Source organism: Echinops telfairi, unplaced genomic scaffold (genome assembly GCF_000313985.2).
Source record: "Echinops telfairi isolate 266 unplaced genomic scaffold, ASM31398v2 ScPeMD7_7463;HRSCAF=8501, whole genome shotgun sequence".
In the NCBI taxonomy this organism is placed as follows: domain Eukaryota; kingdom Metazoa; phylum Chordata; class Mammalia; order Afrosoricida; family Tenrecidae; genus Echinops; species Echinops telfairi.
The window spans coordinates 10,001,985-10,008,093 of NW_022111363.1; positions in this window are offsets into that span (position 1 = coordinate 10,001,985).

Genomic DNA, 6,109 nt, shown 5'->3' on the forward strand with positions numbered 1-6,109 from the left:
ATGTAGGAAAGGCCAAGTCTAAAGGTCATGGCCACACCTGCTAGAGAGCAAGCTCATCCCCCAAGGGGACAGGCCCGCCCAGCTGGCCCAGCATCTTCATAGCACATGGTCTCCTTCTGTCCCAGCAGCATTGCCAATCAAACGTGGAACGCCCCCTCCCAATGATGCTTGAGGGAATGCTCTGAAATCAGACAAATGGCTTGTGGGGTCCCCAAACAGCAGATGCAGCCAAAAGAGGTGGGGAGGAGCACTCTTCCAAAATGCCCTCCACGGGCACAGCTCATTTCTGAACTCTGGGGACCACCTCCTGGGCCTGCCGTGTCCAAGGACGGAGGGTGGAACAATAAACAGTGCCCGCAGCAGGCAGGCACAGCCAGATTGGGGCTTTTAGGGTTTCTAACCAAGTATGCTATTGCCAGCCCCAGCTCACAAATAGCCCGGTCTACTGGGAGGGCCTGAGCTGACATTGACCTTTGAGCACCAGGCAGGGTGTCCTGGGCCTGACAGCAAGGCGTCACAAGCATCTACACAGCACAGAACACAGCAGGACACAGGTGAGCCAGAAACTGAACTGCTCCAAACTGGTGCCCTAAGGGCTGCTGGGGAAGCGAATGCATGTGTATGTTTGAGCTGACTCAGCATGTACTGGTGTCTGTTTATATGGCATAGTACACGGTGTATTATGTATTAGGTGTCTACAAGCTATGAAAACCAAACCCAGGGCTATTGAGTCTATTCTGACTCTTGTCACCCCTATCCAGGGTTTCTGAGACGGTACCTCTTTATAAGAGTAGACAGTCTCATCTTCAGCAGCCCCATGTCTACAGTGCCACCTGAGGTCCTATAGCTTTGTATTTTTCAAAATAAGACTAGGGTGTGGGTGGGTTGTATAGGAAATGACCCAGGAGAGAATTTGACTCCACTAGCCTACAACACAGGCCTATCAACTTCAGCATGACCCAGAAATCACATTAGTGAGTGGGGGGCCACTGATTCTGGGTTGTTTTTTTTTAGGAAAGCCTCCTCTAAGGATCTCACCACCCCAAATGCACAGCTCTGGTTTATCAGCTCTGAAATTCCCTCATCTGACCAGGGCACCCCTAGAATCCCAGCCCTGATGCATACTCTCATTTCCAAAGCCAAGCACCAATACAGTCAAGAAAGCTGAACTCCAAGAGTATATGAAACTTTCTGGTAAAAGCAAAGGTAGAATGCAACTCAGCACTAAATGGTGGCCCGAGTCTCAAAGACACCACCCAAGAAAGATGAAGGAACAGCAGAACCGTGTCCATCCTGGAGACCTTTTCCTCCCAAAATGCTCTCTGCATAGCAGGCCTGTCTCAGCACCGCATTTGCAACCCGTGTGCAGTCCCCTCTGTATACTCCCTTCTCTGCAAAGATTTTTTTCTGGTTCCCCCATAGGATTTTGTTTCACCAGAAACAGAATGAACAGAGGCTGTGGGCTACGGGCTGTGCTACATTCTGGAGAAGCAAAGATGAATCAGACTCAGGGGCTGCCTCATGGGACACTTGCATCTGACTGGAGAAATAAACATGTAACCAATATTTCTACAGAATGATGAGAAGTGATGGGGGGAGGTGTACAAGGTACTACATTGGACATTGGCAGTTCAAGTGGTAGAATTCATCCTGGTTGGAGGGTCGAGTTCCATTCCTGGCCAATGTACCATATTGCAGCCACCGCCCATCTACTGCCAAGGCTTCTTTGTTGCTAAAATGGTGAACAGGTTTTAGCAGAGATTTTAGACTAAGACAGATTTTTTAAAGGCCTTATTTTTTTACCAAAACAACCAATGAAAATCCCACAGACCAGAATTGTCCGATCAATAACTGGTCGTGGGGGTGGGACAGTACTGGGTGGCATGGTCAGAGGCTGGCTCAGGGCAGCTAATGCCACAAAGGAGGTGCTTTGGGAACAGCATGGAGGACCACCGGGCCCAGCCTGGGTATCCAGTGAAATGAAGACCTTCTTGAAGAGCTCAAGTCTGAACTGAGTTTGGAACATAAGTACATCAGAGACGAAGAAAAATGAACGTTGCATTTTAGACAGCCCAGCCAACATGAGCAAAGATACAACGGCATGGACCTACATGATGTTCCTCACAACTCACTTCCATTGTGGCCCTACAAGACTGATAGAACTGCTGATGAGGGTTTCGGAGACTGTAACTCTTTACAAGAGGAGAAAGCCGCATCCTTCTTCCATGGAACAACCAGTGGTTTTGAATTGCTGACCTTAAGATTTTCAGCCTAATAAATAATCCACTCTACTACCAGGGCTCCTTCCATGGTATGTACAGGAAGCTAAAAAGCAAAACAAAAACAAAACAAAAAACCACTGTGTTGTTCAGGGGAAATAAGCAAAGATGGGCCAGAAGGAACAGCAGAAGGTCATGGAGGGTCATGGAGAGTCAAGGGAAAAAGTTGAATTTTCTCCTGTAGAAAATGATTTTGAGTCAAAGGAAACATATGGGCAAAGTGCTGAGCTACATTCTGAAGCTGCAAAGAAGAATCAAACTCAGAAGCTGAGTTTTGATAGATACGTACACACACACACACACACACACCCCTATGTTTTGTTTTGTTTTTATAAAACAACTTATCACCTTCAAAGTACTCTCCATTACACCTAATACATTTGTCAAATCTGCAATTCCATTCTTGAAAACATTTTTCAAACTCATGTTTGGATGGCTGACAGCACCTCCCTCCTTTTTTTCTTCACCTCTTCTATGTCATCAAATCACTGTCCCTTCGTGATCCTCTTCATTTGTAGAAACAAAAAGAAGTTGCACAGAGCAAGGTCAGGTGAGTAAGGTGTGTGGGGCAAGAGAGGCATGCGTTTTTTTGCCAAAAACTGGCACACTGAGCAGGTGCATTGTCATGGTGACAAAACAAGCCCCGCATCTCCACAAATCAGGTCTTTTTTGTGGTACACTGTTACTTTATCTTTTCAGACCTCTAAATAGAAATCTTGATTAACAGTCTGACCTGGTAGAACGAACTCCAACTGCATTATAAGTCAACGTTTTTGTTGACAGACATCCAGAAGGAGGTTTGTTATCAATTGACATTTCACTTTTTCTGGAAATGAGAAAATCACTCATACATTTGAGTTTTTCATGTAGTGCTGACCTTGTAAGCTGTGTTCAATATCACAACAAAATTTCACAGCTGCATGCTGTTCTCTTAAATTGGCCATCACAAAGAATGAGATGCAAGTGAAACTGCTTTTATGAACAATTCACTGTGACCAGAAAGAATCTTCCCACGTGATGCCACTGGGTGCACGAACTCACCCACTAACTCACTCTGAGTTGCTCAATGCTCACCTAGTGGGAAAAATGTGTACTACAAAAGCTCCATTCCACCCAGTGCCATTCCAGTTGTTGGGGGGCACCCCCTCATAGATTTCAAAACAAGTCTTTCTTCTTAGTCTGTCTTAGTCTGGAAGCTCGGCTGAAACCTGTTCACCATCATAGCAACATGCATGTCTCTGCTGATAGATGATGGGTGGTGCCATGAGAAGATCTCCATTTCAGAATGATCACCCTGGTGGTGGTGAGAATGGATGATAGGAAGACACTCCTGGAGGTGGCATATATAATTATGTCTTGACAGAAAACTCTGGCACAACAGTTAGGAGGCTCTAACTGCATTGCAGGAGAGAGCTCAGGAAACAGCAAAGGCGAGGAGAGAATTGGAGGAATCTGAGAGATATAAGAAGACAGACCGGACCAGATGTGCTTATAAATGCAGTTGAACAGCATTAAAAACAACTTCAAGACTTTTAAACTACTGAGCTCTGTAAATCTAGGCATTGAGCAAGGTCAGAAGGGTTAATATTATCATATAAACTGCTTATTATGAGAGACATTATTTTGAATGCTTTCTATAGAATAGTGCATTTAATACTCACAAGAACCCCCATGAGATTGGTATGCTTGCTTTATTTTACACAGGAAAAATAAAATACAGAGAGTTTAGTAACTGACTCAAGATAGCCCAGTTACTACATGGTGACTCTGTCCTTTGGGGAAAGCAGTTGCTCCTGAGGGTATGTGCCCACTAGGCCCCCCCTGCTGGTGCCACAGGGGCCTCTCAGTTGTCTGCCTTGGGTCCAGGGAGTGTATCTTGGGTTGGGTCCCTTTAGTTCTTTATTTGGAAGGTGACCCGAGGAAACCTTGATAGGAGAGAGAGAAAGTGCAATAGGGGAGGGAATACAGTCAATAGACATCAATCAAGATGCTGCTGCTGATGATGATGAACAGTGTGTTAGGCTGCGCTGATTAGAGAAACAAATCCAGAGATAATTATATATGTATAAGAGAGAGTTTTCTATGGAGACATAATTATATATCAAGCAAACATCCCAGCTCAGTCCAGATCAAGTCTGTAAGTCTGATACTAGTCCATAAGTCCCTCTTCAGACTCACAAAATGCAGGAAGGTCAGACGCCGGTGAGTGCAAAGTCTTGTGGATCCAATGGCGGCGGATGCATCTCCAGGGCTCTGGCAGGTCTCATCCTTGTGTGGCTCACCAACAGAAAGGTGAAGCAGAGAGAGCTGAAATTCCCAGGATCCTCCTTGTGAGAAGGCCATGCCCACCAGGAGGTAGCATCAGGCTGTGACCTGATTGACATGCTAAACTCCACCCCTTCACTTCTATGTCTTCAAGTTGACAAAGCATTCTGTAACTACCACAAACAGACTATAAATCTACCCTCCTAGAGCTCAATCCTGCTGGGAAACCCCAGTGTCCATTAGGAACCAAAGTTTCAGAGTTCTTCTGCCTGATGGTCGAGCAAGCTGAATTCTACCCACTCACTCTACTCCCAGGCACTTCCACCCAGGTGACGAGAAAAAGCCCTCTGAGAAAGCATCATAGGTGTCAGCTGCAACGGACATTTGGCTGGTATAAACATAAGCATCTAGGAGCACGGGTGGAATAGCAACAACATCTGCTACGAAATGCAATGCGTATCTTTGGAATGAACAAGCCTCTGAATTTTAGCAGAGATGGCTACTTCTGAACAGCCAAGCTAAGGAGAGCAGAGACCATCAGTGACAACTCAAATCAGATTCTCCAACTGTTGAGCCAGCAGACATCCCACCAGTTGCCGTGGAGCCCTTTCCTGCCTGCGTCGGTAAAGTAGAATTACGCTCCATAGGGGAGTTTGTGCCCTTTCAGAAACAAGTTACCAAACCTTTTATTGCCCTACAATTAAAATTTTTAATCATCATTAACCCTGTAATGTTAATCATCCCTTAATCATATAATTCCTTTATTTTAAAAAATCATTTTACTGGGGGCTCTTATAACAACCCATATATCCATTGTATCAAGCACATTTGCACATATGTTGCCACCATCCTTTTCAAAACATTTTCTTTCTACTTGAACCCTTAGTATCAGCTCCTCTTTTTTCCCTCCTTCTTCCAACCTCTAATCCTCATAAACCCTTGATAAATTCTAAATTAGTTATTTTCATGTCTTACACCATCCACTGTCTCCCTTCACTCATGTTTCTGTTGTTTGCCCTTGCCCAGGGGTGGACAGTATATCTTGATCATTGTGATCAGTTCTCCTTTCTCCCCTTTCTTTCCCCTACCCTCATGATATTGCTACTCCTGTTACTGTTCCTGAGGGGTTTATCTGTCCTGGATTACGTGTGTTGAGTGCTCTTATCAATTCCAATGTACATGCTCTGGTCTAGCCAGATTTGTAAGGTAGAACTGGGTCATGATAGTAGGGCAGGAGGAGGGCATTAAAGAACTAGAAGACTGTTGTGTGCTTCATCAGTGGTATACTGCACCTTGGTTGACTCATTCCTTCCTTGTAACCTTTCTGTGAGGGGATATCCTATTGCCTATAGATGGGACCTGGTTCTCAATTCCAACTCTATTCATTCCCATAAATATGATTCTTTGGGCTCTTCCAAAGCCTGATACCTGATGCAGTTGACACCTTGTGATCGTACAGACTGGTGTGCTTCTTCCATGTGGGCTTTATTGCATCCCTGCTAGATGGTCGTTTATTTAACTTCAAGCCTTTAAGACCCCAGAAACTATACCATCTTATAGCCAGG